Genomic DNA, 16,631 nt, shown 5'->3' with positions numbered 1-16,631 from the left:
GATATCTGGAGCGTGATATCTGAAGTGTGATATCTAGAGCATGATATATAGAGCGTGATAGCTGAAGTGTGATATCGGAAGTGTGATATCTGAAGTGTGATATCTGAAGCATGATATCTGAAGTGTGATACCTGGAGTGTGATATCTGGAGAGTGATATCTGGAGTGTGATATCTAGAGCGTGATATATAGAGCGTGATATCTGGAGTGTGATATCTGGAGTGTGGTATCTGGAGCGTGATTCTGGTATGTGATGTCTGGAGCGTGGTATCTGAAGTGTGATACCTGGAGCATGATATCTGAAGTGTGATATCTGGAGCGTGCGATCTGAAGCATGATATCTGGAGTGTGATATCTGAAGTGTGATATCTGGCCTGCGATAACTGGAGTGTGGTATCTGGAGCGTGATTCTGGTGTGTGGTATCTGGAGCGTGGTATCTGGAGTGTGATATCTGAAGTGTGATATCTGGAGTGTGATATCTGGAGTGTGATATGTGAAGTGTGATATCTGGAGCGTGATATGTGGAGCGCGGTATCTGGAATGTGATATCTGAAGTGTGATATCTGAAGTTTGATATCTGAATTGTGATATATGGAGTATGATATCTGGAGTGTGATATCTGGAATGTGATATCTGGAGTGTGGTATCTGGAGCATGATTCTGGAGTATGATATCTGGACCGTGGTATCTGAAGTGTGATATCTGGAATGTGATATCTGGAGTGTGGTATCTGAAGTGTGGTATCTGAAGTGTGATTCTGGAGTGGACGAGCCCCGGGGAAATTCCCGGTGATTGTTTGCAATATATTAATATGTGATGTCTGGAGCGTGGTATCTGGAGTGTGAAATTTGGAGTGTGGTATCTGGAGCGTAGTATCTGGAGCGTGGTATCTTGAGTGTGGTATCTGGAGCGTGATATCTGGAGCGTGATATGTGGAGTGTGGTATCTGGAGTGTGATATCTGGAGTGTGGTATCTGGAGGGTCGTATCTGGAGTGTGGTATCTGGAGCGTGATATCTGGAGCATGATATGTGGAGTGTGATATCTGAAGTGTGATATCTGGAGTGTGTGATATTGGAGAGTGGGATCTGGAGCGTGATATTTGGAGTATGGCATCTGGAGCGTAGTATCTGGAGTGTGGTATCTGGAGTGTGGTATCTGGAGTGTGGTATCTGGAGTGTGGTATCTGGAGCGTGGTATCTGGAGTGTGGTATCTGGAGCGTGGTATCTGGAGTGTGATATTTGGAGTGTGATATCTGGAGTGTGATATTTGGAGTGTGATATCTGGAGCGTGGTATCTGGAGTGTGATACCTGGAGCATGATATCTGAAGTGTGATATCTGGAGCATGCGATCTGAAGCATGATATCTGGAGTGTGATATCTGAAGTGTGATATCTGGCCTGCGATAACTGGAGTGTGGTATCTGGAGCGTGATATCTGAAGTTTGATATCTGAATTGTGATATATGGAGTATGATATCTGGAGTGTGATATCTGGAATGTGATATCTGGAGTGTGGTATCTGGAGCATGATTCTGGAGTATGATATCTGGACCATGGTATCTGAAGTGTGATATCTGGAATGTGATATCTGAAGTGTGATATCTGGAGCGTGGTATCTGAAGTGTGATATCTGGTGCATGATATTTGGAGCGTGATATGTGGAGCATGGTATCTGGAGTGTGATATCTGAAGTGTGATATCTGGAGTGTGATATCTGGAGTGTGGTATCTGGAGCGTGATTCTGGTATGTGATGTCTGGAGCGTCGTATCTGAAGTGTGATACCTGGAGCATGATATCTGAAGTGTGATATCTGGAGCGTGCGATCTGAAGCATGATATCTGGAGTGTGATATCTGAAGTGTGATATCTGGCCTGCGATAACTGGAGTGTGGTATCTGGAGCGTGATTCTGGTGTGTGGTATCTGGAGCGTGGTATCTGGAGTGTGATATCTGAAGTGTGATATCTGGAGTGTGATATCCGGAGTGTGATATGTGAAGTGTGATATCTGGAGCGTGATATGTGGAGCGCGGTATCTGGAATGTGATATCTGAAGTGTGATATCTGAAGTTTGATATCTGAATTGTGATATATGGAGTATGATATCTGGAGTGTGATATCTGGAATGTGATATCTGGAGTGTGGTATCTGGAGCATGATTCTGGAGTATGATATCTGGACCGTGGTATCTGAAGTGTGATATCTGGAATGTGATATCTGGAGTGTGGTATCTGAAGTGTGGTATCTGAAGTGTGATTCTGGAGTGGACGAGCGCCGAGGAAATTCCCGGTGATTGTTTGCAATATATTAATATGTGATGTCTGGAGCGTGGTATCTGGAGTGTGAAATTTGGAGTGTGGTATCTGGAGCGTAGTATCTGGAGCGTGGTATCTTGAGTGTGGTATCTGGAGCGTGATATCTGGAGCGTGATATGTGGAGTGTGGTATCTGGAGTGTGATATCTGGAGTGTGGTATCTGGAGGGTCGTATCTGGAGTGTGGTATCTGGAGCGTGATATCTGGAGCATGATATGTGGAGTGTGATATCTGAAGTGTGATATCTGGAGTGTGTGATATTGGAGAGTGGGATCTGGAGCGTGATATTTGGAGTGTAGTATCTGGAGTGTGATATCTGGAGCGTGATATGTGGAGTGTGGTATCTGGAGTGTGATATCTGGAGTGTGATATCTGGAGTGTGGTATCTGGAGCGTGGTATCTCGAGTGTGGTATCTGGAACGTGATATCTGGAGCGTGATATGTGGAGTGTGATATCTGAAGTGTGATATCTGGAGTGTGTGACATTGGAGAGTGGGATCTGGAGCGTGATATTTGGAGTGTGGTATCTGGAGTGTGATATTTGGAGTATGGCATCTGGAGCGTAGTATCTGGAGTGTGGTATCTGGAGTGTGGTATCTGGAGCGTGGTATCTGGAGTGTGGTATCTGGAGTGTGGTATCTGGAGTGTGGTATCTGGAGTGTGGTATCTGGAGTGTGGTATCTGGAGTGTGGTATGTGGAGTGTGATATTTGGAGTGTGATATCTGGAGCGTGATATGTGGAGCGTGGTATCTGGAGTGTGATATTTGGAGTGTGGTATCTGGAGTGTGGTATCTGGAGTGTGGTATCTGGAGTGTGGTATGTGGAGTGTGGTATCTGAAGTGTGATATTTGGAGTGTGATATCTGGAGCGTGATATGTGGAGCGTGGTATCTGGAGTGTGGTATCTGGAGTGTGATATTTGGAGTGTGATATCTGGAGTGTGGTATCTGGAGTGTGATATTTGGAGTGTGATATCTGGAGTGTGGTATCTGGAGTGTGATATTTGGAGTGTGATATTTGGAGTGTGATATCTGGAGCGTGATATGTGGAGCGTGGTATCTGGAGTGTGGTATCTGGAGTGTGATATTTGGAGTGTGATATCTGGAGCGTGATATGTGGAGCGTGGTATCTGGAGTGTGGTATCTGGAGCGTGGTATCTGAAGTGTGATTCTGGAGTGGACGAGCCCCGGGGAAATTCCCGGTGATTGTTTGCAATATATTAATAGTGGACATATAGCTCAATTGGACAGAGCGAAAGAAAGCGAATCACAGTCCATCTCATTGGAAATTCAGTTATTTCCTTGTCAGCCATTAATCACTACTTGGTAATATTTCCTTTACAGATCTCAGATAAAAGGATATCACTGTGCTGGTTTACAGATTAATTGTGGCAGTTTTTAATCTTGTCCCCTTAAATTGAACTGCTTGAAAACACACTGAACAAAGGACAAGACACAAGGGACGAACATTGGACAGGAGCCATCAGTAATATTCTTTGAACTGGCTCATATTTGTACTCAAAATGTAAAACTAATCATGAAAAACCAATTACGGTGAACTTAAGTTAGATCAAAGCTACAGCAAGAGTAAACAAAAGGCACAGAATCGAGGCTTGACCTGAAGCTTTGAAGAAACCCATTGTCCCCTCAGTGCTGTGTATTGACGTCATATCTTGCCAAAATGTGTGTGGGGTGTCCCACAGAAATGTCCAACTTTCTGAAAATAAACATGTGCTCTTGTTATTTATAATCGACCCATCACCAGTGAAGTCAAACCTCATTGCTCTGCTCAGCCTCAGCTATAGATAGATTTATCTGATCTTGCTGCGTCTCATGATCTGGCCTCCATGCACACAGTGTGTAAATAAATACGGGAAATTCAGAGCCCTTCCAGTCCACTGCATTGCTCAAGTTTGGTTTCCTGGCAGTGTTTTGATTCACTGCCTTGAAGTTAGGCAAAACCCAGATTCAGGCCGGAAATTTCTACTCCGGACCAGGACAAAAGTTCAAACTAGTGAAGAGCAAGTTTGTGATTGATGGCAGGAAACTCTCACTTCACGAAGAGGGATCCACATATGGAATGGGGATGTGGGTATAGTGGAGGAGGTTGCTGCTTGTGAATTGGTCTTGAAGGAGTGTTTGTATTTGCTGGTTCCTCCACATGGGTCCAGAGCACTTAGTGGCAATTCCAATGTGGGCCTTGGTGAATCTGACAAGGTTACACTGGAATTACTGTTGGGTGCCTGTCTGCCAGCAGCTACCGGAACAGTGCGGTAGCTGAGTGGTTACATTGCTAGGCTAGTATCCCAGAGGTTGAGAGTTTAAATCCCATTGTGACCCTAAATCTAGTCACTTGTGGGCTGGTCACCAGCTGCTCTCCACCTCAAGAATCTGGCTGGCCTGTGCATCTTACCATTGATATAGTGGCAGTGCTCTCAGAAGTTGGGCTAGGGATGCTAAATGGGGGATATTACTCAGAGATCGTGCCTGTCTCCACCCATTTGTTGGCAGTGGGGTGAGTTCCTTATTGGTTTTACAGAGGAGGATTTTGCTGCAACTATTTCTGGGGCAGCCCTGTGACTATCCTGCCCCATTTCACTCTTCCCAGTGCCCCTAAGCTGCCCAGAAATTGGCAGTAATATGAAGGAGAATCCATCCCCCAGCATCTCTGATTTAAAATTTGCATCCTTGTGTTTAAATCCCTCCATGGCTTTACCTCTCCCTATCTCTGTAACCTCCTCCAATTCCCCGTCCACCTCCCCAACTCTTGTACAATTCCCCTTCCCTTCACCCCATCACTGGCAGCCCTGCCTTTAACTGCCTAGGTCGCACTCTCTGAACTCCCTCCCTAAACATCGCCACCTCCCTCTCCTCTTTTAAGATGCTCCTTAAAACCTACCTCTTTAAGCAAACTTTTTGTCGCCTGTCCTACTCTCTCCTTCCTTAGCTCTGCATCCACTTTCCTTTATGAAGTACTCTGGGATGTTTTTCTACATTAAAGGCGCTATATAAATGCAAGTTGTTGTTATCGATGATGCCAGTGGGCAAAGCCACCTCCTTCTGTTTACTAAACTATACAGACCAGAAGGCTCCGGTTTCAATTGCTGGACTGTGCAGATTTGGCTGATCTATTTTATATATTCATTCTTGGGATGTGGGCGTTGCTGGCAAGGCTGGTATTTATTGCCCATCCCTAGTTGCCCTTTGAGAAGATGGTGCAGAGCCTTATTTCTTGAACCGCTGCAGTCCGTGTGGTGAAGGTTCTCCCACAGTGCTGTTAGGAAGGGAGTTCCAGGATTTTGACCCAGCGACGATGAAGGAACGGCGATATATTTCCAAGTCGGGATGGTGTGTGACTTGGAGGGGAACGTGCAGGTGGTGTTGTTCCCATGTGCCTGCTGCCCTTGTCCTTCTAGGTGGTGGAGGTCGTGGGCTTGGGAGGTGCTTTTGCTTTGTCAATGGGAAACTCCCAGTACCCCCCACTGGTCTTACCTCGTTCTAACATGTATCGAGGTGACTGAGGGTTGGTATGTCAGCCGCAGGCTGGTGGGGGCCCTGGTACCAGAGTAAGGGCATTGGCCCTTTAAGAACCTCGCCTTTAAGAGGAACGGTATTGCCCCTTTATGAACCTTGCCTTTAAGAGGTGATTGCTACTGGAGTGGGTGGAGACTGTCCCCAGCTAGGTGAGCCTAAAAGGGCACGCTTCAACAGCAGTAGAGGAATAGGAAGGGGCTGGGGGCAGGGGGCAGGGGGCAAGGGGCAAGGGGCAAGGGGCAAGGGGCAAGTCTTGGTTCTGCTGAATGGAATGTACCATGTAGTTTTGTTTTGGTTTCTGTAAACTATAAAAAGTGTTTTAAGTATGGATTGTTCTGGGCTCTCTGTTTGCAGAACAAAGGAGGTTCTGGGACAGTAGTGCCATGTAATAAGCGACAGTGGACAGCCACTTTTACAAGGGTCTGGTGAGCTGCCACCAGTTCGCCATCCCTGCTCCTATCCTATGGTGCTGGGTGGGGAAATTAACTCGGAGGCTGGTTTATTGCTGCTTCAGTGAAGCGAGAGCACCTTCATCGCGGCCTTGGGTTGTGGGCAAGATTGGGTTTGGTCTCGACATCTCCCGTGGGCCTGCTGTCACTTGCCGTGTGGGACTCGCATGTGAAGAGTAGCCAATGGGGCAAGATATTGGGTGGTATCTGATATCCATGGAACAGCTGCAAGAGTCCAGCGTCTTCAGGGAGAAAAGGGGAGGATGTTGGCAAAAAAAAGATGTATTATATGGAATATCCATTTGGTTCTAATTGTTAATTTAGTTGTGTCATTTTGTCAGCTGTGGCTCAGTGGGTAGCACTCTCATTGAGTCAGGAGGTTGTGGGTTCAAGTCCCACTCCAGAGACTCGAGTACAAAATCCAGGCTGATGCTTCAGTGCAGTACTGAGGGAGTGCTGCACTGTCGGAGGTGCCGTCGGTCAGATGAGGCATTAAACCGAGGCCCTGTCTGCCCTCTCAGGTGGACGTAAAAGATCCCATGGCACTATTTCAAAGAAGAGCAGGGGAGTTCTCCCTGGTGTCCTGGCCAATATTCATCCCTCAACCAACATCACTGAAACAGATTATCTGGTCATTTATCACATTGCTGTTTGTGGGATCTTGCTGTGCACAAATTGGCTGCCATGTTTCCTACATTATAACAGTGACTACACTTCAAAAGTATTTCATTGGCTGTGAAACATTTTGGGATGTCCTGAGGTTGTGAAAAGTGTGATTATAAATGCAAGTCTTTCTCTTTCATTTTCAGTCATTACAAACAGCAACTAGATAATAACCTGATTTAATTCTCTTTCAATCATCTCAGTATTTCACTGTGCACCACTGGGCTGATTTCCTTGTTCGTTCTCTTCAGCCTGTATCCTGATGGTAAGACTAACAGTCCCAGTTCACATCGAGGATTACTCCACATGCGCCTTCTTGCAGCTGGGGATGTGGGCCGAGGTCGCATATTCTCAACCCCCCCCCCCCACTGGCCCCTCTGTGCCCACTCAAACAATCCGGACCAAACAGCCCCGGGACAAAGAAAGACTCACATTGATATCGTATCTGCCCATGCCCACGTGGGAGGGTCCATCGCTCCTGGAGGGTTGGCCTCTCATTTGCCTATATTCCATTTCCCAGTGGTCATCCACATCCTGTGAATCCCAACCCCCCTGTCCCCTGACAAACACAACTCAACCCCATGACCTTTTGACCCAGGATGGTGTTTTCTGTTTGGTTTGATTTAACCTGCAGTTTCTTCCCAGGCCATTTTTCCTCACAGCTGGGGTGAGAAACCATTTTAAGAGGGTGTACACATTGTTTATTTTTTCCTTGCTCTTCAATATAGCTTCAATCGGGAGGTTGGCCCCGATGTCATGGAAACTATTTTTGTTCTGCTTCCCAGAAATTGGTTGTGCTCCCTCAACCATTTTGGAAGGTGTCCAGAGGCTCCTTCAGTGTGTGTGTGTGTACGTGCACTTACAGACAAGGCCGTGGGTCAAATGCATGTATGTTCTGTGTGTCCGTTGTCCTTTACGCATGGCTGATGACTGCCTGCTTCTAGTTTGCTTCAGCTTGGGGACGATTTCCCAAAGAAAGAAAGACTTCTAAAGCTACTTTCATGACCTCAGGACGTCCCAAGGCAACTTAAGGCCAATGAAAGCATTTCAAAAAGTTTGTCACTGTTGCAATGTAGGAAATGCGGCAGCCAATTTGTGCACAGCAAGATCCCACAAACAGCAATGTGATAATGACCAGATAATATTGACCAGGTCACCAGGGAGATCTCCCCTGCTCTTTTTCAAAATAGTGGCTGTGGGACCTTTTATGTCACCTGGGAGGGCAGACGGGGCCTCGGTTTAATGACTCATCCGAAAGACGGCAGTGCAGCACTCCCTCAGGACAGGGCTGGAGTGTCAGCCTAGCTTATGTGCTCAAATTTCTGGAGTGGGGTTTGAACCCACAACCTTCCGACTCAGATAAGAGAGCTACCACTGAGCCATAGCAGACATCCACAACCGTCCGCTACCGACAGAGAGGGCCTCACTGGCACACCCACTATTTGCCAATGCGTGCCTTCAGAAAATTGGCCATTTTTTATCGGCTCAGAAGGTAAAATAAGGAGTTGTTATAATATACGTAGAGGGAAGATCATCCTGTTCCAGGGCCTGGGAGTATTGGATCTCCTGGGATTAGGAGAATCAGGCAGGGAGTTGCAAACACTGGGAATAAAGCCCTCCCAATGTTCTGTCCATTTAAATTAATGAATAGAAAAGCAGATGTGCTGCATTACGGGTTTGGGCTCCATTACGGGTGTGGGCTCCATTACGGGTGTGGGCTCCACTAGTGACACACATTGCATTAGTATCAACGCAGTGAGTGTTGGCAGACTGTTCGACAGTGGAGGGCATCACATCCGTGCCTAATCCTGTCCTATCTTGATGTCCCAGCAGGAGCTAATGGATCATGACCAGGAGATGGAACCCGGGCTGATGATTTGTTTTGCCCCCTTCCAATCCCAGGGGCAATGAGGCCAATCTTAGCAACCTCTACAGCTGATCTAGCCAGGATCAGCTAACTCAGCACTGACTGGCATTCGTACCTGGGACTTTCAGGCCTGTATGGCTTAATACTTATAATAGGCAGCCCCTTCGCCCATGAAGCCATAGGAAACTCCCACCCTCCAGATGTGATGCTATATGAAGCACTGCGCTGCAAGGATGCCCAACCATTCATTGTTATTTCCTTATAAGGTCATCTTTTTAAAATTTTTTTTATTCGTTCGCGGGATGTGGGCGTCGCTGGTGAGGCCAGCATTTATTGCCCATCCCTAATTGCCCTCGAGAAGGTGGTGGTGAGCCGCCTTCTTGAACCGCTGCAGTCCGTGTGGTGACGGTTCTCCCACAGTGCTGTTAGGAAGGGAGTTCCAGGATTGTGACCCAGCGACGATGAAGGAACAGCGATATATTTCCAAGTCGGGATGGTGTGTGACTTGGAGGGGAACGTGCAGGTGGTGTTGTTCCCATGCGCCTGCTGCTCTTGTCCTTCTAGGTGGTAGAGGTCGCGGGTTTGGGAGGTGCTGTCGAAGAAGCCTTGGCGAGTTGCTGCAGCGCATCCTGTGGATGGTGCACACTGCAGTCATAGTGCGCCGGTGGTGAAGGGAGTGAATGTTTAGGGTGGTGGATGGGGTGCCAATCAAGCGGGCTGCTTTATCTTGGATGGTGTCGAGCTTCTTGAGTGTTGTTGGAGCTGCACTCATCCAGGCAAGTGGAGAGTATTCCATCACACTCCTGACTTGTGCCTTGTAGATGGTGGAAAGGCTTTGGGGAGTCAGGAGGTGAGTCACTCGCCGCAGAACACCCAACCTCTGACCTGCTCTTGTAGCCACAGTATTTATATGGCTGGTCCAGTTCAGTTTCTGGTCAATGGTGACCCCCAGGATGTTGATGGTGGGGGATTCGGCGATGGTAATGCCGTTGAATGTCAAGGGGAGGTGGTTAGACTTTCTCTTGTTGGAGATGGTCATTGCCTGGCACTTATCTGGCGCGAATGTTACTTGCCACTTATGAGCCCAAGCCTGGATGTTGTCCAGGTCTTGCTGCATGCGGGCTCGGACTGCTTCATTATTTGAGGGGTTGCGAATGGAACTGAACACTGTGCAGTCATCAGCGAACATCCCCATTTCTGACCTTATGATGGAGGGAAGGTCATTGATGAAGCAGCTGAAGATGGTTGGGCCTAGGACACTGCCCTGAGGAACTCCTGCAGCAATGCCCTGGGGCTGAGATGATTGGCCTCCAACAACCACTACCATCTTCCTTTGTGCTAGGTATGACTCCAGCCACTGGAGAGTTTTCCCCCCGATTCCCATGGACTTCAATTTTACTAGGGCTCCTTGGTGCCACACTCGGTCAAATGCTGCCTTGATGTCAAGGGCAGTCACTCTCACCTCACCTCTGGAATTCAGCTCTTTTGTCCATGTTTGGACCAAGGCTGTAATGAGGTCTGGAGCCGAGTGGTCCTGGCGGAACCCAAACTGAGCATCGGTGAGCAGGTTATTGGTGAGTAAGTGCCGCTTGATAGCACTGTCGACGACACCTTCCATCACTTTGCTGATGATTGAGAGTAGACTGATGGGGCGGTAATTGGCCGGATTGGATTTGTCCTGCTTTTTGTGGACAGGACATACCTGGGCAATTTTCCACATTGTCGGGTAGATGCCAGTGTTGTAGCTGTACTGGAACAGCTTGGCTAGAGGCGCAGCTAGTTCTGGAGCACAAGTCTTCAGCACTACAGCTGGGATGTTGTCGGGGCCCATAGCCTTTGCTGTATCCAGTGCACTCAGCCGTTTCTTGATATCACGTGGAGTGAATCGAATTGGCCGAAGACTGGCTTCCGTGATGGTGGGGATATCGGGAGGAGGCTGAGATGGATCATCCACTCGGCACTTCTGGCTGAAGATGGTTGCAAACGCTTCAGCCTTGTCTTTTGCACTCACGTGCTGGACTCCGCCATCTGCTTATCCGCCACCATCGCAATCTTTACAACATCTGCCCAGAAGGGACCTGAGAATCCAGTTAATTGTTCCTTAACTCATGGGCTAGAGTCAGCCATGGAGGAAGAAATTCCTGAGGTTTTTTCTGGGGTTACCACAATCCTGGTGTGGGTTGGGGCATTGGGGCGACAACCATTGCTACTCTTTTGCACTTGAAAAGCCTCGATCAGTTTGATTGTGTGTTCAAGGTGGGCCACTCATAAAGTATGTATACCAGAAATCATCATTTACTGCCCCTCTGCCTATTGTAAACTGATCGAAACATACTGTCCCTCCCCCCACACCCACACTGGAAAAAACTGAATCCGTACATCACATCGAACTAGTACCAGAGAGTGTGGAGTGACTCAGTGAGCAGTCTGACACAGGCCCATTCCTTATTTGGAACTTGGCTTTGGGTCTGTAAAGACTCTCCACACACCAACACTGTAACCACATGAAGCAATCATTGAAGGAAAAAGAGAGAGAGAGAGAGAATTGCATTTCTGTAGCACCTTTCGTGACTTCAGGACGCCCCAAAGCACTTTACAGCCAGTGAAGTTCTTTTTTTAAATGTGTAGTCACTGTTGTAATGTAGGAAACGTAGCAGCCAATTTGCGCACAGCAAGATCCTACAAACAGCTATGTGAGAAGGACCAGATAATCTGTTTTAGTGATGTTGGTTGAGGGATAAATGTTGGCCAGGACACTGGGGAGAACTTCCCTGCTCTCCTTCGAAATAGTGGGGTGGGATCTTTTACTTCCGCCCGAGAGGGCAGAAACGGCCTCGGTTTAATGTCTCATCTGAAAGATGGCACCTCCGACAGTGCAGCACTCCCTACAGTACTACACTGAAGTGTCAGCCTAGATTATATGTTCAAGTTGAAAATATTTCACCCCCCCGCCAAATATTTTTGCAAACTCTTTCAATCCTCCCAATCAACAACAACAACTTGCATTTATACAGCACCTTTAATGTAGTAAAACGCCCTTAGGCACTTCACAGGAGCGATTATCAAACAGAATTTGACACCGAGCCACATAAGGTGATATTAGGACAGGTGACCAAAAGCTTGGTCAAAGAGGTAGGTTTTAAGGAACGTCTTAAAGGAGGAGAGAGAGGCGGAGAACTTTAAAGAGGAAGTTTCCCCTGGCTGGGGGTCTAGAATGAGGGGTCACAGTCTCAGGATACAGAGTAGGACATTTAAGACTGAGATGAGGAGAAATTTCTTCACTCAGAGGGTGGTGAACCTGTGGAATTCTCTACCACAGAAGGTTGTGGAGGCCAAGTCACTGAATATATTTAACATAGAAACATAGAAAATAGGAGCAAGAGTAGGCCATTCGGCCCTTTGGTCCTGGTCCGCCATTCAAAATGATCATGGCTGATCGTCTCACTCAGTACCCTGTTACCACTTTTTCCCCATATCCCTTGAGCATTAAGAAATATATATATCTCCTTCTTGAATACATCTAATGACTTGGCCTCCACTACCTTGTGTGGTAGAGAATTCCACAGGTTCACCATCCTCTGAGTGAAGAAATTTCTCTTCATCTTGGTTCTAAATGGCATACCCCGTATCCTGAGACTGTGACCCCTGGTTCTGGACCCCCCAGCCAGGGGAAACATCCTCCCTGCATCTAGTCTGTCTAGTCCTGTTAGAATTTTATATGTTTCGACAAGATCGCCTCTCATTCTTCTAAACACTAGTGAATATAAGCCTAGTCGACCCAATCTCTCCCCACACGTCAGTCCTGCCATCCCAGGAATCAGTCTGGTAAACCTTCGTTGCACTCCCTCCATGGCAAGGACATCCTTCCTCAGATAAGGAGAACAAAACTGCACACAATACTCCAGATGTGGTCTCACCAAGACCCTGTATGACTGCAGTAAGACATCCCTGTTCCTGTACTCAAATCCTCTTACAATGAAGGCCAACATACCATTCACCTTCCTAACTGCCTGCTGCACCTGAATGCTCACTTTCAGCGACTGGTGTACAAGGACACCCAGGTCTCGTTGCACCTCCCCTTTTCCCAATCTATCTCCATTCAGATAATAATCTGTCTTTCTGTTTTTACAGCCAAAGTGGATAACCTCACATTTATCCATGTTGTACTGCATCTGCCATATTCTTGCCCACTCACCCAACTTGTCTAAATCACATTGGAGCCTCTTTGCATCATCCTCACAGCTCACATTCCACCCCAGCTTTGTGCCGTCTGCAAACTTGGAAATGTTACATTTAGTTCCCTCATCCAAATCATTGATATATATTGTGAATAGCTGGGGCCCAAGCACTGATCCCTGTGGTACCCCACTAGTCACTGCCTGCCATCCGGAAAAAGACCTGTTTACTCCTACTCTCTGTTTCCTGTCTGTCAATCAATTCTCAATCCATGCCAGTATATTCCCCCCAATCCCATGTGCTTTAATTTAGCACACTAACCTCTTGTGTGGGACCTTATCAAAAGCCTTCTGAAAATCCAAATACACCACATCCACTGGTTCTCCCCTATCTATTCTACTAGTTACATCCTCAAAAAACTCCAGTAGATTTGTTAAGCATGATTTCCCTTTCATAAACCCATGCTGACTTTGTCCAATCCCGTTAATACCTTCCAAGTGTTCTGTTATCACACCCTTTATAATAGACTCTAGCATTTTCCCATTACTGATGTTAATCTAACTGGTCTGTAATTCCCTGTTTTTTCTCTCCCTCCTTTTTTAAATAGTGGGGTTACATTTGCCACCCTCCAATCTGTAGGAACTGTTCCAGAGTCTATAGAATTTTGGAAGATGATCACCAATGCATCCACTATTTCCAGGGCCACTTCCTTTAGTACTCTGGGATGTAGATTATCAGGCCCTGGGGATTTGTCAGCCTTTAGCCCCATTAATTTCCCTAGCACTATTTTTTTACTAATACTGATTTCCTTCAGTTCCTCCCTCTCACTAGACCCTTGGTTCCCTAACATTTCTGGGAGGTTATCTGTGTCCTCCTTTGTGAAGACAGAATCAAAGTATGTGTTTAATTGTTCTGCCATTTCTTTGTTCCCCATTATAATTTCCCCCATTTCAGACTGTAAGGGACCTACATTTGTCTTCACTAATCTTTTTCTCTTGACATATTTATAGAAGCTTTTACAGTCAGTTTTTATGTTCCCTGCTAGTTTACTCTCATACTCTATTTTTCCCCTCTTAATCAATCTCTTTGTCCTCCTTTGCTGAATTCTAAACTGTTCCCAATCCTCAGGCTTACCGCTTTTTCTGGCAATTTTATATGTCTCCTCTTTGGATCTAATACTATTCCGAATTTCTTTTGTAACCCACGGTTAAGCCACCTTTCCTGTATTATTTTTGTGCCAGACAGGAATGAATAGGAGCAGGAGTAGGCCTGAAGGAGCTAGATAGATTTCTGGACACAAAAGGCATCAAGGGGCATGGGGAGAGAGCGGGAATATGGTATTGAGATAGAGGATCAGCCATGATCATATTGAATGGCGGAACAGGCTCGGATGGTCTACTCCTGCTCCTATTTTCTATGTTTCTATTCTTCTATGTAATATTTCAGAGCTTGGGGCCTAGACAACTAAAAGCATAGCAGCCAATGGTTTGGGGGGTGGGGGGAGGAATTTGGGGATGCACAAAAGGCCAGAATTAGAGGAAAACAGAGATCTCGGAGGGTTGTAGGGCAGGAGGAGGTTACAGAGATAGGGAGGGGCGAGGCCACGGGGGGATTTGAAATTTGAAGTGTTGCTGGACCAGGAGCCAACGTGGGTCAACGAGCACAGTGGTGATGGATGAATGAGACTTGGTGTGCACTGATGTACATATATACAAGACACTTAATGAGCACGGCACTCCTGTTTAGCCTGATCTCTTCTGGAGGTGTAATTGGTTGCTCCACAGACATAATCCAGGGTTGTGTGAATCGGACTACAACTCCCTGTATCGTCCAGCACAGGAATGAAGATAGTTTTGATAAGCCTTAGGCTAGGCCCTCAAATTTATTGAGCCCAATTTTTGGAAGCATTGCCAGTTGAGGTGTAGGAGCAGCTTGAGTCATAACCAGAGGCCATGCCTGGCAGATACCTGGGTCGGGAATTTCCCTCAGAGCTGCTCCTGTTCCTCCATTGGAACTTCTCCGGAATGGCGGTGGAAACCCTGTGCTTAGGGTTTCTGCCGCGGGACCAGCCCCCAGGAAATTCCCAGCCATGATTCTCCATGACTCCTGCCCTCAGCTTAAAAGCTTCCCTCACCCTCCCACCTCCCTCACGTCCTGCCCCGTAGGCCTGATGAGGTTTTGCTCGGCTGTGACAACTGTTGCGGTCGAATGGCCTCCGATGCTCGCTGCCCGGGCTCACATGGTGGATGAGGTACTGGTGCCCGAGGTACCGACTCCCAATGAGGATCAGCGCCTTCAGGAGAGGTGGGGAGAATACTGGAATGGTGCCAGGGATGAGGGACTTCAGTTATATGGAGAAACCGGGATTGTTCTCCTTAGAGCAGGGAAAAGAACCAGAGGGGGCAGATGAGGAGAAATTTTTTTTACGCAGCGAGTTATTATGATGTGGAATGCACTGCCTGAAAGGGTGGTGGAAGCAGATTCAATAGTAACTTTCAAAAGGGAATTGGATAAATACTTGAAAAGGACAAAATTACAGGGCTATCAAAGAGCCGGCACAGGCACAACGGGCCGAATGGCCTCTTCTTATCATGAAATCATAGAATGATACAGCACAGAAGGAGGCTACTCAGCCCGTCGTGCCTGTGCTGGCTCTTTGAAAGAGATATCCAATTAGTCCCATTCCCCTGCCCTTTCCCATAGCCATGCAAATTTTTCCCCTTCAAGTATTTATCCAATTCCCTTTTTCTCCTCATCTCACCTCTGGTTCTTCTGTCAATTACCTTAAATCTGTGTCCTCTGGTTACCGACACTTCTGCCACTGGAAACAGTTTCTCCTTCTTTATTTGATCAAAACCATTCATGATTTTGAACACCTCTATCAAATCTCCTGTTAACCTTCTCTGCTCTTAAGAGAACAACCCCAGCTTCTCCAGTCTATCCATGGAACTGAAGTCCCTCATCCCTGGAACCATTCTAGTATATCTCCTCTAAGGCCATGACTTCCTTCCTAAAGTGTGGCGCCCAGAATTGAACACAATACTCCAAATGGGCCTAATAAGTGTTTTATAAAGTATTAGCATAACTTTCTTGCTTTTGTACTCTATGCCTCTGTTTATAAAGCCAAGGATTCCATATGCTTTTTTAAAAGCCTTCTCAACTTATCCTGCCACCTTCAAAGTTTTGCGTACATAGACCCCGGGGCCTTCTGCGCTGTAAGATTCTTTGATTCTATAAAATAGAGCTTCTTTCTCCATCTGTTTCGGGTGGATGAATCCACCCACAACCTAACAGTGAGGTGGTAAAGAACCATAATAAAAAATAAACACAGCCAAAGTCCGAGAATAGGGCCAGAGTGATGGATTATTAGTAAGTGCCATGACTTGCGGTTGTCTAGTTTAGGTGTGCTTTGGAGGGGGGCCCAGACAAGTTGAACAAAACCCACAACAAAAATCCTGATTCACTCCTGGAAGCTGCCAAGACTGAGTCTAATAATGCTTTGTAAGGGATTGGGTGGGACATAATGACATCACCAGAAAATTTAGTAGGTCATCTTTAAATAATGCTGAAAAGTTGGATCTCTAAAGGGAAAAAGTCATAACTTTCAACAAACAGATGTTGGAAATTTA

At 46.7% G+C, this 16,631-nt stretch overlaps 1 long non-coding RNA gene across 1 annotated transcript in view; it reads right to left on the bottom strand.

Annotated features, from left to right (window-relative positions):
- Positions 1–3,709: 3,709 nt before the first annotated feature.
- The window catches only part of LOC137323406 (uncharacterized), a 43,616-nt gene continuing 30,694 nt past the window's right edge, over positions 3,710–16,631 (bottom strand). Inside the window, exon 3 of the long non-coding RNA XR_010963368.1 lies at positions 3,710–4,030. This is a non-coding gene — a long non-coding RNA (uncharacterized lncRNA). The remainder of the gene's footprint in view (positions 4,031–16,631) is intronic.

Source organism: Heptranchias perlo, chromosome 7 (assembly GCF_035084215.1).
Source record: "Heptranchias perlo isolate sHepPer1 chromosome 7, sHepPer1.hap1, whole genome shotgun sequence".
Lineage (NCBI taxonomy): Eukaryota > Metazoa > Chordata > Chondrichthyes > Hexanchiformes > Hexanchidae > Heptranchias > Heptranchias perlo.
The sequence above is the reverse complement of the archived record's forward strand: the minus strand, read 5'-3'. Positions and strand labels throughout refer to the sequence as shown.